The sequence below is a fragment of the Triturus cristatus genome, chromosome 4_1, assembly GCF_964204655.1.
Source record: "Triturus cristatus chromosome 4_1, aTriCri1.1, whole genome shotgun sequence".
In the NCBI taxonomy this organism is placed as follows: domain Eukaryota; kingdom Metazoa; phylum Chordata; class Amphibia; order Caudata; family Salamandridae; genus Triturus; species Triturus cristatus.
Window position 1 is genome coordinate 1,277,200,910 of NC_140585.1, and position 23,172 is coordinate 1,277,224,081.

Consider the following 23,172-nt stretch of genomic DNA (forward strand, 5'->3'; position numbering starts at 1 on the left):
CGAAGGAAGATAAGGCTAACCTTGTCCAGATAAGCCTTTATTTCCTGAGTGGCCATATAAGGAAGAACCTGCACTAGCATGGTTGCTCCCCGTCTCATGGTCCACTTGGGAAATCCTACCCCAAGGGGTTCTAGAGTTTCTCCAAAGTCTAGGGGAATTACCTGTATTGGTTTTTGGTACAGAGGTGGGCTGGTGGGGTGTCTGAGTCTGGAAGTGAGGCCCTATTTGGGTTGGTCTCAACCTCCTCAGGTCACTGGTCACCATGGAAGCCTTTCTGCCCATGACTGTGTCATATCTGGCCCTAAGGGTCAACCTCTGGCTGCCTACAGCTGGGGGTTGGGTCCCTTTGGTTGGAATAGTGGAGGGCACTGAAAGGTTTAGGGTAACTATGCCCCAGGTTTCCCTGTGCCCAGCAACATCCATTTGAGGGGTACCTATACCTAGGGGTAAGGGGGATCCCTCAGTTTGTAGAGGAATATTCACCTGGCTAAAACTATTCTGCTGGGTGTCCCTAATCTGCTGATGAGGGGGTTACTCTGGGCAGGGGCCCAGTAAGGGTCCACTGACCTCCCTGACCTCTGCAGCCCTGCGCTGACTGAGGCAGGGTAGAGAGGGGCAGGATACCTGCTCCAGACTGGGTACCACCTTGGAAGGGTCCCCTGCCATCAGAGAGGTGGCCAGGCCAGGCCTGTCCACTTCTGGGGCAGTTACTTCACAAGGGGCAGGATCAGTTCCCTGAGAAACTTGACCCTTACCTTTAGTCTGGTGGGGGGAGGATTGTTCCTCTCCCCCTATGCTCTCTGTTTGGGTGGAGTGATCCATAGTTTCAGGCTTCACTCTTTTTACTTTCTCCTGGGGTGGAGGTGAGGCCTTTAAGGGCTCATCCACTCTCTCAGGAATGCCTACCATTTTCAAGTGGGCCTTGTGATCCACCTCAGCCCAGACTGAGATTTCCAGATCATTCCCCAGTAGACAATCTACAGGCAAGTTTGGGGACACTGCCACTCTCTTTGGGCCAGTGACCCCTCCCCAGCTGAGATTTACCACTGCCATGGGATGGTCTGTCCTTAATCCATCTATATTGGTCACCTGGTAGCTAAACCCAGGTAAAAGCTGTTCTAGGGGCACTAGCCTCTTGGTCACCATGGTAACACTGGCCCCTGTGTCCTTGTAGGCCACAGCCTTCTGACCATTGATCATGGGCTCTTGTCTGTACCTGCCCAAAATTTTGGGATCCATGGTAAAGTTGGCAAACCCCATGCCACCATCACAGACTAGAGTTGCTTGTGCAGGGGACCTGGTTAGGCCAGAGTCCACCTGCGTTCCCCAAGAAAGCCCAACTAAATTTTTGGGTGCACTCCCACCACCTGGGGGATTACTACTAGTAGTAACAGGAGGTGTTGGAGCTGCAATGGGAGGAACATTTTCTTTATTGCCATTCTTTGGACAGCTGGAGTCAGTTTTCCAGTGGTCAGGTTGCTTACACACATGGCAATATGGTTTCTTGTTAGAAGAGGAAGTATTTTGGGACCCACCCCCAGTACTGGGTTTTTGGGGCCCTTCAGGGGACTTTTCTGTTTTATTATCTCCACCTTTCTCTTTGGGCTTGGTAGAATCTTTCTTCTGGTCACCACCTTGGTTCTTGGGCCTGATCCTGGTTCTGACCCATTTGTCTGCCTTCTTTCCCAATTCTTGGGGAGAGGTCAGATCAGAGTCCACCAGGTGCTGGTGTAAGAGTTGGTTATGACAATTATTAAGAATCTGCTCCCTCATTATGAGATTGTACAATCCTTTGTAATCATTAACTTTACTGCCATTTAACCAACCTTCCAATGCCTTGGTAGCACAATCAACAAAGTCTACCCAATCTTGATCCTGTGCTTTTTGGGTGTCTCTGAACTTAAGTCTGTATTGATCAGTGGTTAAGCCAAACCCATCTATTAAAGCATCTCTCAAGATATAGTAATCATCTGTATCCTCTTCTCTTACAGAGAGGAGCTTGTCTCTACCTTTGTCTGCAAAGGAGAACCACAGGATTGCTGCCCACTGCTCTACTGGGACCCTTTGTACTTTACAGGCCCTCTCAAGAGCAGCGATCCATTTGTGGATGTCATCCCCTGTCTTATAGGGGGGCACAATCTTATGGAGGTACCTATTGTCAGGGACTTTCTCTCTAACTCTAGGGGTTTCATCACTGCCACCAGGGGTCTCTAGACCCCACTTTCTTGAAGCTTTCTGAAGCTCCAGGGACTCCCTGTCTAATGCTAACTGTTCTCTCTTGAGCTATAGCTTTTGCCTGCTCAAACTGGATCAGTCTGCATTTCCTCTCTTGGGAGGATTCTCTCCTCTGAGGAGAGGCAGAGGTCCTTTTGGATCTCCTAGAATGCTTGGAACCCACTGAGGGGGATCTGTTCCTTCTACTTGGATCCACCACTCTCCCTTTAGGGATGGAGAGAGTGCCTCTTGGGCCATCATGTTGTGAGTGGTCTGGTTCTTCCAGGTCAGGATCACTATCCTCTCCCTGGTCCTCATCAGAGTCCACTCTGGGAGTGTCCTCTTCAGAGGGATGCCCACCCTTCCTGCCTACCCCATCAGACACTAAAGTCTGCTTAAAATCTGCTATGAGCAGGATTTCCCTGAGGCGTTGGGTGTTGGCACCTTTGTTTGGCTTAAGTTGCCTAGTGGTGCACATCTCCCTAAGCTCAGCAAAGGAGAGATCATCATATTTGTTGACTGGAATCCTTTGGGATCCTTCCAGAGTCTTATGGGCACCTCCATTCAAAGGCATTTCTAGTGTAGTGATAGTGGTGTATCTACCGACTCTAGGTGTGGCCGACTAAACCCTTTCTTGAGTTGTAGTCAAGGTGTGCTAAACCCTCTACACACAACTCCTAAGTTCAGTAGAACTTATTGTATTCTAGCTTGAATGTATATGTACCTTTGGTACCAAGTGGCTTTCACTTTAGAAATTCAATTTGTTATCTGGTAAAACAATGGTAAGCTTGAATCCAACCGCTGCACACCAATGTGAGAAGTTGGCCTGGCATATGCTGTCTCCTAGTTATAGGGACACCTTGCACCAGTCCAATTCGACTCTTATTGATGATAGGTTTAAGACAACCTTTAAAGAAAGTTATCCTAGTGGTAGCTGTGGAGAGTCTTGAAGGAGTGTTAAGCTTATTGTTTTACCATAATAACCTCTTGAATAACCAAATGAAAGAGTAGCCCACACAGGCATATATATAAAATATATGTATTTATTCTAGACAGAATCCCACAGTCTCTTTATGAGGCTAGTGGCAAAGTTACAATTCAAACAAGCATTTATAAACACAATAAATAGCACAGGAATAACTGGGCCCCAGGGGGGGACCAAACCATATATCAAAAAAGTGGTATATGAACCACGACAATTCTACAGACAATGCCTAGGGCATTTAGGATCACTGGCCCCTTAAGAATCCACCCTAGGTTATGAGGAAGGGGACCCACGGGAGGCGCGTGCAGTGGAAATAGCTGCTATCGGGATCTCTATTATAGTCTATGGAGAATGTCGCGGTTGATATTACACAGATTAAAGTCACTTCTAGCAGGAGTACAAAGTTAAAACTTTAAACTTAAGCTTTTGAAGAGCCCACTACCACGAGAGCACCGAGGTACCACTGTTACCTGCCCCAGGGAAGCCGGGGGCATAGGTCGATTCTGGTGTCGGGTCGCGGGCTGATTTTCTATGGGAAAATGTTCAAAAGTGCTGCTGGCCAAAAGCGTCGATGATACCGTGAAGATCAAAGAGGTGAAGATTGTAGAGAAGAACCTGAAACCAGAGGGGACAGAGTCTGGGTCACGGCAAAGTGACCAGGAGGCTCAAAGCAAAGAGACCTTCGATGTCGGGTGCTTCAGGTGCGAAGTGGTGTAGCTTGGATCTGCAGCCACGGGCTCCGGGAGGATTCAAGGAAGGCCAGCTCCTGGAGGGCGACTGTCCCACGTTGGATGAGGGTCGCTGCGGTGTTAGTGTCTGGATTGGATCCACTAAGCCTTGGCAACCGCAACCCACGAAGAATAAACAAATCGGCTACAGTGCAGACCCACGAAGTCTGGGAGAGGTCTCCTTTGGAGAGACTATAGAGCAGGCCTGGAGCAACCAGGGGAACTCTTGATTGTAGAAATAGACCTCCGCTAGGGCTCACAAGTCGAGAGACAAGGGACCGCGGGAGGCGGCAATTTGGAGTGCGTAAAAGGGCACCCACGGGCAACCAGAGGGGGCTAGGGCGCTGGTCTTTGGTACGATTGCTGTAGAGTGGTTGGCTCAAAAACGGGCTAAAGCACAACTTCCCCACTGGTCAGGGTTGTGTGCTACGCAAGAGGTAGCCGGTGTCCTGGGGTATTGGGGATCTCTGCACCCACGCGGTCCACGGTGCCCAAACTCGTTGAGCACACTCACTGGCCTCTGGGATGCACTGGAAACCCACCTCAAGGGTGCTGGAAGTCGTTGAAGTCCGTAGGAGCAGCGAGGTTCCAACCGGGTCACTTGCAGTGTTTCAGGTGCCTGCCAAGCAGGGGGATAACTCCTTTATCCCAAGGGAGATTTCTTCTGTCAGCTGGGCAGCAGCAAGTCGAAGGTCAAGACTGTAAAGTTCAAGATTAATCTGAGGCTCTGGGGCCACGTTATTCACCTTTATCCCCAAGATTAGGGGAGTGTCCAGAGTAGTGTCCACCAATGAGTGGTGAGGCAGGAAAGGGTGGCTACACCCTCTCCCCTTTGTGTGTTTCCCACCTGGGTGAGGGGCAGGATGCCCCTCAACCGGTTCCAAGCGGTGTATGCAGAATGAGGTCTCTGCAGCTGCCTACGTGCAACTCTGAAAGGACATTTGGTGCACCCACCCTGTTCCAATCCACATTATCCTGTCTGGGGAGATACTAGCACCTCCCTGCCACAGGAGCCCTATTGTCCAGCTGGCGAGGCTGGGGTTTTCCCCAGCAACAGCCAGCCAGGGTCGTGTAGGTGGCGGGCAGTAGCCATTTTGTGATACATGTGCACTTTTAAATTGGTGTCTCAATTCTGCCGCTTTTCCCATATCGCCCCTCTAGCAGGGGGGAACCGTACCCTCATGCCCATGGCTGGACTGGGGGTATGATTCCTCATGTTTGACACCAAACACGATATGGTTCTGTGTAGCCATTCTCAAGTTCTCACGCTATCGCGATAGACTTATAATGCGGTTAAGAGTATGGGTGCTAGCACCACCTTACCCAGACTACAGTAGTGGTCTGGTGGTGTCAGTTTGTATGGCTGTCCCAGGGTGGCACAATAAGTGCTGCAGCCCTGATAGGCCTACTGAGGGACCCATGCCCTGGCTACCTAGGGTACCATCTACAAAGGACTGTCAGGGCACCCTCAGTATCCAATTGGGTTTGTACCTAGGGTACTCACATCAGTTTTAAGGAGAAAGCAGATAGGCTGGGGTCCTGGATAGCAGGATCCCAGCCAGACTAGTCAAAAACCACTCAAATACCAGGCAAAAAAGTTGGGGGCAACCATTAGTCAGATTCCACCTTCCTACAATGGGGATCTAGGAGGTCATGGGGATCTAAAGGCGCACACCATATCCCCGGGCGTATCTCTAAGTGGGACTGGCTCCAGCCAGCTGTAACGCCAGAGACACACCTCTCAAACATCTTACTCGTTATGTCACTTGGCACCCTTCTGGTTGCAGCTTTGTGTATTTGTAGAGTACGCCTGCCCCCGGGGCACGGTGGCGCTGCTAGCCAGTGTGTGCTACCCCCTAGCCGATACTTATCTCCCTTAACTGCCATTACTTGGATTGAGGGGTTGCAGATTCTACCCCAGGACTGAAGACTTAATGCTCCAACCCCCTTTGACCCCAGAACTTGGGGACAACCCCAGTGGGGACCCTGCCTTACATGGTACATCTACCGCAACGCTTGACTATCAATGTGTTAGGGACCCCAATCCCCAAAGATGCCCCATCTATTGTCTGGTTCTAGCCCGCAGAAGGATAACCCAGGGGGGGGGGGGCAGACAAGTCTGCTGGACCAGGGGGGAAAGTTGTGTGCAAATACCTGCCCTTTCCTGGATTTTGGGACACCAAAAGGTCGAAAATACCCTGTCTCCAAATGGCACTAACGCAGAGTTTACCAAACTATTCCGCGCCACCGCACACTTGTTAGCTGACACTACCACCACCCGCCTGCTGCCCTGGTTAACGCGCGGGTGACTGTGTCTTACTGGAGCTACCTGATACCGGCCCTTGGCTGCAGGGGACTGCCCACCCAGTGTACATGGTACCTGATTCTATATGGTGCCCGCAGGTGTTCCCCATGAAGGCCCTCGTAGCCTATTGCGCAATGCAGACCCAATATTTTAGCAGTGCCGCACTTTGCGTTGAAATTGATTGAGTAAGTGTAAAAATGTGCTTTCCCACCATTGGGCAAAGGTAGACAGGTGTTTTGCGGCTCCTGACACTGCCTCCGGATATATAACACAAACCACAGTACCTCAATACACGCCAGTACCCTTGGTTTTAACAGTGCTTGTTAGTTGTATAAGATAGGTGAAGCCAATTTTAGCTTCCCTGCGTAGCCTGTTAAGGATGCTTCCCTTCTGAACTGGTGGGACTGTCACCTTAACGTGTTGAACATTCCTTAAATGTTTCCCTTCGATGCATAGCGAGCTCAACCGCAAATGGGACCATTACACTAATCAACTTCCGCAACAACCAGACAGGTCACCTGCACGTGATCTAGGTGCGGAAAGCGGGAGCCCTTAGGAAATGGAATAGTGGCACACAATCCCCATGTTGGAGACAAACTAGACCTCGGTGTACTGCGAGAGAGGCGCATGCAGAGACAACATAACTATCCTATGCCAAAAAAGAGCCTGTCCGTAACTTTTGTCTATGTTGGGACAAAGGATGAACCAAGATAATATCACCGGTCAAGTCTGTGATGTAATATACGCTACCTCTGGCATATTTCTCATAGTTCCCCTATACGGCTGACACCGCACTCTCCCCCTGTGCTTTGTGAGATCCTGGCCCACTTTGGTGTGAGCAGAGCCCCGTGAAGTATACTTGGGTTCTAGACCGCTAATGCACAAGTTTACGGAGAGAAAGATGAAAGCATACTTGCCGAGCCCCGGCCAAAACCGACAACCCTTTCACCCTTTGTCACCAGTAGCACATACATCAATAAGACATTGATAAGGGCCACATGCATAACTCCTGGTGGCCAAAGGACCCTGTTAGTGAATGAAGGCTTTATTCATTCATGAACAGCCAGATTGAGATAGACTGGCCCCCCAAGTGGTCTTCCCGCTTAATGGCAGCCTGGCAGTACAAATTGGTTTAGAGCACCCATGATTAACCCCAACTGACCCTGTTCGGTAACCACCCAAGCAGACCTTGGGCTGTTTGCGGCGACACGGCATAGTGACGGTCGGTATTGCGCAAAACTAGGATCCGCAAACGCGCGCGCTACATAACTGCAAATCTGCAAAAGTCCCGAAACATGCAAAACACGATAGAGGTGCATTGAAAATTCTGTGCGGTCACGGTAGTGATCTCTAGAAACACAACTGCATCACGATAGTGATCAGTGAAGTTCCCTTACTTATACAAATCTCTGGTGCCACTGACACAGCACAATCGCGGCCACAAGAAGCCACAGTCTTACCAAAGGCTTTAATTTCGAGGCCAGTGGGAACGCAACAGCATCGCAACAGCGATCGACTTGAACTCGGTGTGCTCTGAGGGGATAGATGAAGGGACTCTTAATACAATCTGAAGGCATCTCCAGTAATTTCACAGGTTAGAAGCCCACTGACGCCACAGCTGGTACAGTGTAGCGACACTGAATCCAAGTTTGGCTGCATAACAAACATCACCTTTGCTTTTACCATTTTCTACCAGCCATAACTGTATAAACGAATCATCAAACGTTTTAAACGGTGCAGGTATCTAAAGTTGGTGTACAACCTCTCTGTCCTCCTAACACCTGATGTGTTCTGTCGATTACAGGTAAATGCACATCTGACTTCTGACCCTTCTGACACATCTGGCTGCTAGGTGATTAGCTGTTTTGCCCACCAGGCCGTTGCCAATTATGACTCTGATTATGTTCTTGTCTTGCTGTGAGTCTCCAAACTGATGTGTAATAATGAAGGATGTCTCGTAGACAAGTTACGTAGAACAAGTTATAGGTTTATTGGTTAGTCATAAAGTCCATGTAGATCTCATGTAAGGCCTCAGCTAGGCCCCAGTAAAGCCCCACCAGGAGCAGCCTCCCTGCTGCTCAGCCCATCTCCTCCAACTGCCAACTCCTCCAGTCCCCCACACTCAACATTCCAAGTGACCTCACTCATGGCTGAGCAGCAAGGAACAGGACAGCAATGAGGAAAATGTACAAACAACTACAATAGATTATAGCACATCTCCCTTCCTTAGAAAAACTAAGCAAAAGATATAAATGCATTGAATCAAGATAGCACAAAATACCTTTGCTTAAATAAAGTAGAAATAAAAAGAAAGTACATTATGCAAATAATTATACATCAAATCAGCAAATAGTCGCAAGAAAATAACTATAACAAAAGAATAATGAACCCCATCCCCCTCCCTAGGGAAACTAATTAGTTGGGTACACACTACCAAAAAAACACCTCCCTAAGACACATAGAACATAGAAATAGGGAAACGCATCTCCCTATGAAACTCCAAATACTGTAATAGGGGAAAACACCTCCCTATAGGGGAAAACACCTCCCTTAGACACATAGAACATAGAAATAGGGAAACGCACCTCCCTATGAAACTCCAAATACAGTAATAGGGGAAAACACCTCCCTATAGGGGAAAACACCTCCCTTAGACACATAGAACATAGAAATAGGGAAACGCACCTCCCTATGAAACTCCAAATACTGTAATAGGGGAAAACACCTCCCTATAGGGGAAAACACCTCCCTTAGACACATAGAACATTGAAATAGGGAAACGCACCTCCCTATGAAACTCCAAATACTGTAATAGGGGAAAACACCTCCCTATAGGGGAAAACACCTCCCTTAGACTCTGCGAACACTGTAATAGGGAAAAACTTTCCCTATGATACTCCAAGATATCAAATCTTGTAATAGGGAAATCCCTATGACACTCCAAAATTCAAATTACCGTTATAGGGGAACAACGCCTACCTACAGGGGAATTAACCTCCCTTAAAAACTGAACACATTCATTTACATTGAATGTTACATCCACAGCTGCTTCTACGCACAAGAACGCACACACACAACTGCGTTGCAGAACACATTGCTTACAGGGTCGCACAAGGCAATCCACAACCGAGAACAACGGTATGACTAAGAATAAAATACAGATACAACACCATATCCAACATTCACTCATCAATATAATCACATTAATTACGTACAACACAACAAAACGCAACGCAATGAGAAGCAAACAAAGCAAAACACATAATAACAGTGTACATAAGCATGGTAATGCACAGTGTGGCAAAAACAAAGATATCATATCCGAGAAGCTTGCTAAAACAGTTAAATGACTAACGAGTGACTTCATCCAAGGACACCATCCAACAGTATCTGGAAAATAAAACCTGCTAATTTCCAATGACCACGCAGCTCGTTTTTCATAAGAGTACACTTCTTCACCTCATAACTTCAACATAGAAAGCAGTTACTAAACCGATGTCTTTGCAGAATTCCGTTTCCAGTCGAGATTGGCAGTATTCTGTTTCCAGTCGAGATTGGCAGTATTCTGTTTCCAGTCGTAGTTGGCAAAAAAAAAACCAATAAATGCAAACTTCCACAAGATGGCGGCACGTTACCAAAGCAGAGGCGGATGGCTCACAGCACAAACGTGCATTCTCTGTCCCTGCAGAACGATGCAGACGTCACCAGGAGACGACAATGCAGGAGGCAACCAAGAGCAAGATGAAGGTGAGTGGCGCGTGCACCGAATCCCACTTGGATTCAAAAGGAAATAGTATCGCATAACAGATTGGCAGTTGTTTCCTCACGTTATCCTTCAAATAGCTTGCACTAATTTCCCAAATATACACGTGTCTCCCACGCAGTAAAAATATCACAGCCAAATGCGCCACTATGTGCCCTTCTTAACTTCAAAAAAAAAAAATACTCGACAGTCTCTTTGTTTTTCCGGTTAAACTGGCAAAATAATGAACAAATGTCTCACCCATTGTCACGACCAATCACGCACCTTGAAACTTGCAAAAAAATAGATCAGACTGATGATCCAACACGATCCACAACGTGCCCTCCTACAAGCTTCATAGATGATGTTAGTCACGCAAGCCAAGCACGAAGATTTATTCACCTCGTTGTCTCTTGTCAACAGACTTGCACTCTGACTTCACCTCGACCTTGAATGCAAGCGTGAAATTTGCCAAACACTTCACGGGACCAGACTCATGCCCCCCGATTTCAGAATGCTTAAGCGATGTACTTTCCCAGCCAAAGTGAATGTTTCAACATCCGTGCACTTTAAAATCAGATTGCCAGATCGTTGTATTTCCAAAAGTGTAGGTTTTTAACGTGTGAGAATCTCTTGCACAGTACAGAAGAAAGAAACTGACACATACATATTAGGGCGACCGATGGATAGGTCACTGGTGGGGCTCTTAAGTGTCAGCTTCCAAAGGTTCACTTGTAATCTCACTTAAATTCCTTTTTCAATTCCAGTTCCAATCACTTTACACACATCTTTACAGTTTCCTCTTTACTCACAGTTTCAGTACAGCAACCAGCTTGAAAGTTCTCTTGAAATTTTCCTTCTCTCCTGAAAATCCTTTATCCATTGAAGCACACACGTAAGTTCTTTCCAGTCGTCGCCAGTGTAATAATGAAGGATGTCTCGTAGACAAGTTACGTAGAACAAGTTATAGGTTTATTGGTTAGTCATAAAGTCCATGTAGATCTCATGTAAGGCCTCAGCTAGGCCCCAGTAAAGCCCCACCAGGAGCAGCCTCCCTGCTGCTCAGCCCATCTCCTCCAACTGCCAACTCCTCCAGTCCCCCACACTCAACATTCCAAGTGACCTCACTCATGGCTGAGCAGCAAGGAACAGGACAGCAATGAGGAAGATGTACAAACAACTACAATAGATTATAGCATGATCCCTCTGTTTTTCTGACAAGATCAGGATGTATTTTGTTTTGCAAAACAATAGAACCTTCTGCTATCCTGATTGTGTGTCCCGTCACCACATATTGGAGAACTTTAAATTTGAATCGTCACAAAGCTTTTCTCCATGTCTTCTATACTTTAAGTGCGATTTTCCTACCGATAATCCTTTTCGGGTTCTGGAGTAGCATGCTACTCACTGAAAAAGCGCATCGTCGCCTCACCCGAGGGAGTAGACACCATAGAATGCAAATTACAATACATACATCTCTATAGTAGTCCGCTTCATTACCCATTACCTTTTGTGAAGCAGGTGCAGTGGCACCGGGGCCCAGAGCCCTGCGGTGTCCATTGCCCACTGGAGAATGCTGTAGCTCACTACTCTAACAGCAGTCACAGGGGCCATATTCCTTGTTTGCACCAGGGCCCCTAACTTCCGTGCGATGCTAATACCTGAAGTGCTTGTTTATGTTAGCTTATGTTTTTTGTAGTTTCATGTTGCTTGATATCGGCCCATGTGCATTGGAGCGCTTTACATGTGCATGAGTTACATTACCCAGGTCAGGTTGATTCATTCTTTAGGCACAGGGAGATTAAGCGCATTGCCTAGACAAAAGTGTGTCAAGCCGACGCTGGGACCAAAGGCAGGTTTCCCAGCACCAGCCAACAGTTCTGATTTGACTTTATGACCCGGGTGATATTTACACATCTATACTGCAGCCGCATTATTCTGCTGGGATTAATACCGAAGTCCCGCAGGTGAACACTTCTCTCTCTCTCGCTCTATTTTGGGTCTTAGAACGCCTAAGTATTGTGTTGGGATTCATCCCTGTGACCTAGCGGGTCATAACCAACGTAGCCAGGTGCGCATAATACCGCAAGGCTTTTCATAATACCAATCACTCAGGCATTACAGGTGCACTCAGGCTTCAACCGACGGTGCCTTAAAACACAGAGCAACTACACGAAGTCTCAAGACTGCACAATTCTGTACATTTGGAGATTCGCATGTGAGCAATTTCCCCAGTGAATGTATCCCCCTCCTCCCTCGGGAGACTTATTTTTCACTGTTATTTTACTAGCAAACAAACCTGTACTTCAGACCACATGCGCTTCGGCGACCGGTGTTATCGGCAGGAAGGTGCGATATCACTTTGATATGAAACTGTGACCTTACTTAATCTCGCGTGAGTGCAGTAAAGCTTTCATGTGACCGGTATTGTGAATTGATGTCTGAACTTTAAACCGGGTGAATGTCTGAGACTCCTTAGACCTCCTCCCATCTGCCAGCTCACAGTCATGGGGCAATGATGACCGCGCCTAATGAAATACCAGGAATCTAGTACTCCGTAGATATTACCTAATTTTGCCATTCCGGATTCGGAAAATGTGACCGAGAGCCCTGGCACGTCTGTCACAATACAGGAGGACACGGCGTGCGTGCGGGAATTGGCCTCTTAGTGTCCCGTGATTATCCCCCAGATGCCAGCGAGGCCACAAAGGGATTGTTTATTGCACACAGGCGTGTGGCGTGGAGCCCTGCCTGTCGGCTGAGATGGGCACGCTGAGGACAACACTGCGCGTAGGCTCGCAAACGGACTAGACCATCAACTTGAGCAAGTAGTCACTGGGATACCCCTTAACTTTTTTAAATTTTTTTTATTACAATTCGCATCCCAAACACATGCAAGTGAGAGGAGCAGAGATGAACCTCCCGTGCAAACACTCTTTGTGAATCCGGCAGCGATCTACTAATCGACTTGTGACCACCCCATCTGCTGCTGCACATACTAAGGTTGTTCACCACTGGCCCGCGCCAATGACCAATTCATGAGTCAAGCACCAGCAATGTAGCCTACTGCCATGCACTGGTGTGTGCATCACCACTTCTTTCAAATGTGACCATGCCATGGACCCACCGGCAAGCCACATCATTGCCCGCACAAAATGTGCTCTGAGTCGGTCCCACAGGCACACCAGAAGAGCACTGAAGCCACCCAGAAAGAACACCTCCCGGTGAGTGCAGCTGGCCACCGCTCCACGAGGTTGGGCGGATGTCGCGAGCCCAACCCCCCAGGATAAACCCCAAACCCGGAGCCACTCTGCCATGGTATGTAAAATGGCCCAGCCCAACAGAGCAGCGCTATCGGAACCAGCACCTTGGGGAGCACAAGGAGCCAGTGCCGCCCCAGCAAACACAAGAGGAAGGTAAGAGGGTGGGGGAGGCCTTTATACCCCCACCTCCCGTTCTTGCGCCCCGGAAGTGACGCGCCCTGCGTGCCGCAGCCACTGGCTGCAGAGAGGGGGGACTCCTCCCCGAGGGGTCCCCTAGTAGAAGGGGGGTGGGTTGGTGCCTTGCTGGCACTAGAGGCCCGCCCTTCTAGGGCACCCTGCGGGCGCCAGGGCAGCCGCAATAAAGATGTTGCCGGAAGCACAAAGGGCTTCACAATGAAATTGGGGGCATATAAGGTCAGCTTCTTTGCAAATGATATTTTATGTTTTCTAATGAACCCAGCACTTTCAGGGCCAGCCAGGCCCAGCTCTAGGATTCTTGCGGGCCATGAACAAGGATGGGTGGGCCACGAAGATGAATGAGCAGTGGTTCAAAGTATTGCGGAGATCTGATATTTTAGGTACTGACATTGTCAGCTTTTGACATTTTAACACCATAATCCCCAACTAGTGAGGTACTTACAACGCATTCCCTTAATTCGCTTCTGGCTTTATGGAAGGGGAGGGATGCAGCATACAGATTGGCTGCAGCCTGCTCCTGGTCATTTGCAGCAGCAGAAAAATTCCTGCTGCTACACGTCTCTTTGCAGCTTTTCATGTTTTTTTAAAAACAAAATTGGCAGCTTTGCAGTTTGCAAAGCACTGAAGTTTCAAACTGCTGTGCAGTAAGCCCACTGACAACTTTGCACACCCCTACCTAATAAAATAATTGCAGACTTTACCATTATTTATCCTCCCTTTCTCTGCACATATTCATTAAAAAAACAAAGTTGAAAACGATGGAAACTCACCAGTTATGGTAACCAACACACACAATATAGGCCATAACTCACGCTGCCTGTCCCGCTCAGAACCCATTCTCAACTGAGCATGGGTCTTTCTCCCATTTGTTTTGAGGCCATACAAGCTTTTTTCAGAGATAATGCTTTTTTAGCTCTTCTAGCCTCTGGCAGTCTTCCCTGTAGTTGTACTACTTCTAACATTCACATCTCCCCTCTCAGTGGAAGAACTAACAACGTGTTTGAACTGCTAGTATTGAGTTGTCTGCTTGTTTTGTAGCGTACATTTGGTTTGCGATGTGTAAATGGTAATTAATGTGTACCATGTAATAAAAGACGCTTCAGTCTGCTAAACAATACTGCAGTGCCCTGTACTAAACAAACATATTCAGACTAGACAACATTATAATGTGCACTTCAGAGCTCTGCCTAGCCACTGAGGTAATAATAAAAGACTTCCACAGGAGTTTATGGTACAACGGGTGTGCTCTATGAACCTTAAAACCCTTTCTTTAAGGCACTGAAATACATCAGGTAAGGTGCTTTTGAAAAAAATCATAGTAGTATGAAGTCAGCCTCATCTGTGAGAGTGAGTGAGAGTGTTCAGGATATCTGCGTTGTTCATTTGTGAATGTAGCAGCTACCATCCCTGCTGACATCACACCTGTCCCCAGGCCTGAAAGTAGCCTATGTTCTGGGTTGACTCAGGACCAAAAATTGGCCCAGGCACCCAAAAGCAAGCGTCCCACCTTTGCAGATCTCAACCTTTCAAGAAACATTGTTTGGATAGTATTAGGGAGCTGATCTGGGGAGACATTTCTGATAAATTAAACTTTTAAAATGTTCTAGGACCGTTAGCATTATTCACTTGCTAGAATATCTATTATTTCTCTGCAGCTCACTCGCACATCTTCCAACGAATCTGTCCCTGAAACAGTTGCTCACTCTTAGATAGTCTAAGACCTTATTTGCCCTTTGATCTCTAAGTCCTCTCTCTGGTCCTAAAACTCCTGATCATTCTTATGAATCCTTCCTTGGCCCTGACCAGCATGACCCCAGAAGCTCATGTGGATCCTCTTGTCTGTAGGATTCTGTTCACACTTAAGAATCCATGGGCGCTGCTTATCCTAAGGCCTTCAGACTCTTGCTCGCCATCAGTTGATCTCTTAACTACCCACTTATCAAAAGGACCCTGAAGCTCATTTCCACTCTCCGGTCCTCTGAGACTCCTGCTCAGGTTCAGATGCTTCAGGTTCAAGCTCACTCTCAGGTGCCTTTGGATTCCATCTCATAATCTGGTCACCTGATTTCCCTGTTCACTGGTAGTCCCTATAAGCAGAGGGTGGCCCAGCACTCAAATAAATGTAAATGTAAATGTCAAGGTACTTATAGAGCGCACTGTCACCAGACAGCCACCTTGCGGTGTCACCTTTTGCAGTTTCCTGACGCTGATACTCATACCACTGTGGAACCCCTCCTGGCTTTCCCTGTGAAGTGTCCACTCCTGGGCAAAGCCAGGCATCCTTAGCGCTGTTGGGGCCGGTGTGGAGGCTAAGCAAGCTATTGCCCAGAGTTGCAGCGTGGGGCCCGTGATTAGAATAGGCACTGAGGCGAGAATAGACAGTTGCGAGGAAATTGAGCCCGAGCCCCGCTGAGGCAGGAATCGAACCCTGGTCCCTGGCCAGAACTCTGCTTCAGGGTCTGCCACTCTAACCATTGAGCCACACTCCTCCACACAAATGTGAGTGATAATTTATAATAAACCTTATTCACAATATAACAAAACACAGTCCATCAGGGTCTTCCCAATCAAAGAAAAGTGCTGGCAGAATTTGATTGTAGATACAAAAATTCTTTAATTCTTTATTGGTATACAAATTCATAAAATTCTTGATCGCTGATGTATTTCGTCCTCATGCGGACTTCTTCAGGGCTAAAATATATACAAGTAGACAAAATAATATTTACAACACATACATAAAAATATTGTAACATAACATACAAAAGAACCAGGTAAAATATTACTCCACAAAAGAGTAAAGTTCATTTGCATCATTGCCATGACATAGGCCAAATTCTTTAAAGTCAAGGGAAGACCACTATAAAGCACAAGAATTGATATGGCTATTTAAACCAACATTGGTATGTAGATATGATGTTCATAAAGACAGGAGCATAAAAGGAGCACACAAACCCAGAATTATCACAAATGATTTCTAAAAATGAGCGATATTACTCACTCATCAAAATATATCACAATACAATAAGTCCCCATAGAAAAAGAAAATGTGTTTTTACAAATAACATGTATTACACACAACAATACAAAGGTAAAAAACGGAAAAAACAAATATCTCAACCTATTATTTAATCATATAGGCATACCTTGCTGCCGTAAACAAATTCTCGAGATGTTATATTTTAAAATGCAATCAGGTCAAATTTGCAGAGTAAGTTATTCTGAAAATCTGAATTCTTGCTTGGCCCTGACCAGCATGACCCCAGAAGCTCATGTGGATCCTCTTGTCTGTAGGATTCTGTTTACACTTAAGAATCCATGGGTGCTGCTCATCCTAAGGGCTTCAGACTCTTGCTCGCCATCAGTAGGTCTCTTAACACCCACCTATTAAAAGGACCCTGAAGCTCATTTCCACTCTCCAGTCCGCTGTGACTCCTGCTCAGGTTCAGATCCGTCAGGTTCCAGCTTACTCTCAGGTACCTCTGGATTCCAGCTCATAATCTGGTTACCTGATTTCCCTGTTCACTGTTAGACCCTGTTGGAAATGGGGGTCTCTGGTTGGCAGTTGATGGCCACTGTTCAATCAGGGACCCTTCTTTCTAAGTCAGAGTGAAGGGCTGCACCCCCTTGACAACCCCTGCTCCACCCTGTGGTAACATAGCACGAGCAGTTAGGCTAATCTCAGAGGCAGTGTGTAAAGCGTTGATGATCATACACAGTAAATACAGTGAGGAACACTACAAAGGGACATAACACAGGTAGCTATCCAAGGAAATAGTTATATTTATAGAGACTTATCACAAGACCACATAACGGGGAAAATACTGTACAAAAAATATTTCTCTCTGGATGCTGCAAAAATAGTTCCAATGGGTAAGGTAAAGTTCATTTCAGGACAGTGGTCTCTGCGACCCCTCTTACTCACAGTTCTGAGATGTTGGCAAGTAATCCACAAGAAATGTCGCTCCGGCGGGTTAACGACAGGGCCGCTCGCTAACGGGGGTTAGCGATGATTTTCCGGATGCTCAGCCACTGTAGCGATGATTTTCGGCCCGCGACCATGCGGGGCGATGATTAGGCCAGCGAGCCTTCAGCAGCAGTGATGCGATGATTTTCTTTACGCTCAGCAGCTGTAGCGATGATTTTCTGGCCGCAAACGTGCGGGGCGATGATCAGGCCAGCGAACCTTCAGCGGCAGTGATGGGACGATTTTCTTTACGCTCAGCAGCTGTAGCGATGATTTTCTGGCCGCAAACGTGCGGGGCGATGATCAGGCCAGCCAGCCTTCAGCGGCAGTGATGCGACGATTTTCTTACGCTCAGCAGCTGTAGTGATGATTTTCTGGCCGCAAACGTGCAGGGCGATGATCAGGCCAGCGAGCCTTCAGCGGCAGTGGTGCGACGATTTTCTTTACGCTCAGCAGCTGTAGCGATGATTTTCTGGCCGCAAACGTGCGGGCGATGATCAGGCCAGCGACCCTTCAGCGGCAGTGGTGCGACGATTTTCTTTACGTTCAGCAGCTGTAGTGATGATTTTCTGGCCGCAAACGTGCGGGGCGATGATTTTTAGGCTTTAGCGATAATTTCGAGGCTTTAGCGACAAAATGAAGTCTACTGGTCCTGAGACTTCAGTCAGGGGGCTAGCTCTCTCTCTAGCCCTTGGGTGATTGCAGGTTCAAGATTAAAAAGTTCTCTTGCAGCTCCTTTTCCCTCCTTTTTCCAGTCCAATGAAAACTACTGCAGGCCAATCCAGGGAACAGCACACAACACCAGGACAGTCCTCTCCTGCAGCTTTCTTCAGTTCCATGGACAGAGGTTGGTCTTGAGATCCAGGGGCAATAAAAATTGTAGGGGTTTCAGAACAGATATTTATACCCCAAAAGTCTTTGTTCTAAAGAGTCACAAGTCACTGAACCCAGCCAGAACCAGTTCTGCTCAGTCCTGGAGCACTTTGTTTACCAGGCTGCTTCTTTCCTTTCAGGGGGCAGGGCAGAGACATCAGACGCACCACAGGAGGTGGAGCCAGCATTGTGGAGGGAAGGCACAGCCCTATTCAGGTCCCAGGTGCAACTCCTCCCACCCATCTAGATGTAGATCCCTCCATTCACCACTCGGACACATCACCCTGTCTCTCTAGGAATTCCCCAGCCCTGTCACTCCAAACCCAGACAGCCAATACACATAGCAGCAGAGCACACTGGAAGGCTTAGGCAAGAAAATACCTACTTTCTAAAAGTGGTATTTTCAAACACAGTATATAAAAATAACCTTCACTAAAAGATGTATTTAAATATTCTGAACTCAGGCGTACTAAACTCGCTTTTCTACCATGTTCCTGGGGTCAGTTAGGACTATAGAGTGTAATAGTCAAACTGCCCATTCTGGCCTATGGAGAGCAGATAGCCTTACAGTAGTGAAAAACGAAATGGGGTGTAATTCACTACCAGGACATGCTACACACATCAGAGCATGTCCTACCTTACAAATACAATGCACCCTACCATAGGGGTGGCTTACATGATGCCAAGGGAAGGTTCAGGGGCTGGGAAGTGGGTGCACTTCACAGCCAAGATGGCAGTTCTAGACTGCACACAGACACTGCAGTGGCAGGTCTGAGATACACTTTACAAGCTGCTTCTGTGGGTGGCACAAACCAGCGCTGCATGCGCACCAGCAGCATTTGGTTTACCAGCCCTGGGCACACACAGGCCACGCTACTAGGGACTAACAGGTAAACCAAATAAGCCAATCATGAATATACCAATTCACATATCATATTTACAAAGGGAGAGCATATGCACTTTAGCGCTGATCAGCAGTGGTAAAGTGCCCAGAGTCATAAAATCAACACAAACAGGTCAGAAAAAATACAAGAGGAAGGCAAAAAGTTTAGGGATGACCCTGCAAGAAGGGCCATTTCCAACAGACCCTGTAATTCTTGTTCACTCTTCCTTCGAAGCTTCAGGCCATCCTCATTTCCCTGAGGGTCATGTTTACCATGAGATTCCATAAGACTTATATATCCATATAGCTTTCTTGATGTTTTGCTCAACCTAAAGGCATGAGGTGCATTGTCACTACCAAATGGCTAAAGCTCCTGCTCACCCTAAATCCTCACAGTGGGCATTGGGATGAACATATACTTCAGAGCCATAGCTGAGTTTTGGTCCCTGAGCCTCAAGCTCACCCTGGGGTCCTGAGGTTTATGCTCATTACACTTTTCACGAAACCCTGCTCACTCCAAGGTCTTCAAGGCTCCTGCTTGTCCCAATGGCTCTGGCTCACCAGGGGGTGCTAAGGTTCCTGATCAGTGTCATTTGCCTGTGGGTCCTGGCCACACTCCAGTGCCCAAAGGCTCCTTCTGAGGGACATTAATTATTGAAGATCTGGTCCACCTTAGACCCCTGGGGCACATGCCATACTCAAATTGCTGAATCTGCTTCTCAATTTCACCTACCAGAAGATCTATTTTACCTTCAGATCACTGACTTTCCTGGACAGCCTGAGTTTTCCTATTATCTCTTCCCACACTTCATAAGTCGCAAAACTCACTGCTATTGTTCAGGCTTCAGTGGGTGTACACATACAAGTCTTTCATGGACCCTTTTGGATGTCACACTGAAGTGTCTCTTTGTGTGATGTCTTGGAGGGTATAACACAGCGTGGATACTTTTATATTGTTAGAAGAAACATGATCTGAATCTGCTTGACATGCTGGAGGAAATCACTTCAACTACTGCCGTTCTTTTAATTTTTTATATATTGCTTGTGCACTTCACGCCTCCTGCTAGTGTTTAGCCCTCTCTCTGCTTTCTTCACTCTCTCATTTCACCTGCACTCTTACATTCTCACCAAACATATCTGCAGATTTTCTATGTTCCTGTATGTCTGTCCATATATCATACCAAATTTTCATTCTGTCTTCCTCCCTCTGTTTCCTCTCATTCTACAAACCATTCTATCTAATTTAATCCCCTTCTTTAACATTGTCCCTCCCATTATTCCATCTCTCTCGTTATCCATCTCTTTTTTCCTGTCTCTACCTTGCTCTCTCTGTAGTTGGCCTGAATCTTCCCATTTTTATTGCCCCTCTACTATTTCCCTTCCTCTCTCTTAGTCTATAATGTCCCCCTCTTTCACACTCCTGTCTCCCATTTACACTCTATACTTTGCTATTTTTCTACCTTCCATGTCCTTAGTCCCCTCTTTCCTATTGCCTCTTTGAGTTTTACTTCAGTTCTTTTTCCTGTCTTGAAAATCTTCCCTTTCTTCAATTTTGTTTTCTCATGTCAATCACCATCATTTCCCTCTGCTCGTTGAACTTGTTTGTGCCTTACACCTAATGTTATATTTTGTTGTGCCAATTTACTGCATTGCTGCAGTCAGTATCTACCTGCTTTATCAAACCTTGACATTTGCAGAAGACCATTCTCTGTAGACATTAATTAGATTCCTGTCCTTGTAAGTGCTTTCAGTTCTGCATGCTATCAAAGGTTATTCAGGAAAGTGGAGGGGCCTTGTTCTACCTTTAGTAGAGATGACACCAAAAGTATGTTTTATTGTTGAGTGGTAAAGAGAAATCCACCTATTTATGGAGGAATCTTTGGAAACAGTGGAGAATCCACAGATGGCATTTCTTTTACCAACCTATCCCTTTCTTGAAGGTCTACAATTATCCCTATCTCCCTCTTCTGCATCCATTGCTCGCTTTGTCTTTCTTTATTCCTTTTCTCCCTTTGACACCATCCTTCTCTCCACTTTTGTTTCTTACCCTACCTTTACCAATCTCTTGTTCTACCCTTCTCTCCATTTAGACTGTCCTCACTTCAACTTTTCCTTGGCTGTTTCCCTCATCCCCTTCTCTCATCTCACTCTCTCATTGTGCATATCTATAATTGTTTCCCTTCCCTCTAGCCTCTTTTCATCTCTTCCCTCATCAATCATTTCTCCCTCTTTCTTCTCCCCCTCTGCGTTTGTCTCTAATCCCCACTTGAAGGTGAATTACGCAAGTATCACCATGCAGCTTACGTCCTAGTAGCAGGTGACCTTAACTGCTCCTTCGAGCCCCTTGCCTCAGCAGACCTTCCAGATCTATTAGAGGATGACGTCAAGCGAGGTATCCCACTACTAACATTGCCCCCTATCAAGAGATGGACTAAATCTGTTGTATTTCTGAACACCATGTCACTAGAATTTGGCCTACGGGCGGCCAATGGTAGAACACCCTCTGACCTCCAGGGCGCCCACACGTACAACAGACCTAATCACACCTCAAGGATCGACTATATACTTCTCGATCTTGAGCTCTGGACACACATGGTGGACATGGAAATAATTCCCTCTCATGATAGCGACCATAACCGGCTATCTCTTTGTCTAAACTCACTATGGGCACAATCACATGGGTCCTTGTCTTCATTGGTGGCTAACCCCCTCCAATCTTCGGAGGTTATCCCCACCAACTGTGAGAGGCGCCTCAAATGGCGCAAAGTAATGTTGGATGATGTCAAAGTCGAATCAATTAGGTCTATTTTACATGCTACGCAAGCTGAGCTGACTCCAACCACCAATATTCAGGATTCCCTTAATAGGGCTCCTTTAGTCTTTCAAGATACCCTCCTTAAATTGGGGAATCTATTTCGAATACATTGCAAAGGTGGCCTGCCGAGGGGAGGGCTAAAGCCCATCTCCAAGAATGGCTGGTATTCGCAAAATTGCAGGACTAACAAATCTGCCCTAATAGCGGCTCTAAAGAGTGGGAATACACCCATGATCCAGAAAGCTAGGAAAGATTATAAGATCTCGGTTTTCAAAGCAAAAAAGTCTTGGGAGGAACAGTTTTGGCAGACCCTAAGGGAGGCTTCCCTTAAACGTAACCCCGGTGCCTTCTGGGATACAATAAGATCAAAGAATAGACCAGCCCATGAACTTCTAACATGTAATATCACTGGTCCAGTTTGGTATGAGCACTTCTTCAATCTCTATTCCACTCGATCCAAGACGGTGGAGATGTTCTTCCCTGAGGGGATGCTTCCCCTCGTGGACGCCCAGGATATTGACCCCTTCTCTGACAGGGAGGTATTTAGTGCTATCCAGTCTATTGTCCCGCAGAAGGCAGCTGGTCCGGATGGTATCCCCGGTGATGTGCTTAAACTTGATCCATCAAGTTGGGGGAAGCTCCTCTCGACCCTTATCAACGCTATTGTTAACGGCGCCCCAGTCCCTGAGTCATGGAAGGGGGCTGAGGTTGTTCCCATTTTCAAAAAGGGTGACCGAGGAGATCCGGCTAATTACCGCCCAATAAGCCTGATCGACTCATCTCAGAAGGTTACTGGGAAAGTGATTTTGGAAAGGATACTTACCTGGGCAAACGACAACAACATTCTCTCAGATTATCAAGCAGGTTTTAGGGCCGGGACGGGCACTATAGAACAGGTCTTCAGACTGATCCTTATCTATTGGAAGATTGTCCTCCTTGGAAAAGGCAGTCTCTATTTGGCCTTTATAGATTTAAAAACAGCGTTCGATCTTGTCCCCCGCGATACCCTTTGGCGTGTCTTATCCGACATGCACATTCCTTCCTACATATTGGCCCTGCTAATAAAACTCCACGACGGCAATTATGCCCAAGTGCGTTGGGGCCAACAGGGCCAAAAAACTGAGAAAATTCCAGTAAACAGGGGCGTCCGCCAGGGGTGTGTTCTTGCTCCCACCCTTTTTTCACTTTATGTGAATGGGGTA

The 23,172-nt window shown here is 46.9% G+C and overlaps 1 protein-coding gene and 1 long non-coding RNA gene across 2 annotated transcripts in view; one reads left to right on the forward strand and one right to left on the reverse strand.

The window, feature by feature from the left end:
* The window catches only part of RAPGEF3 (Rap guanine nucleotide exchange factor 3), an 870,850-nt gene that overhangs the window by 269,488 nt on the left and 578,190 nt on the right, over positions 1–23,172 (reverse strand). The window lies entirely within an intron of this gene.
* Positions 12,505–23,172, forward strand: part of LOC146856579 (uncharacterized) — a 221,423-nt gene continuing 210,755 nt past the window's right edge. The window contains exon 1 of the long non-coding RNA XR_014981535.1: positions 12,505–13,390. This is a non-coding gene — a long non-coding RNA (uncharacterized LOC146856579). The remainder of the gene's footprint in view (positions 13,391–23,172) is intronic.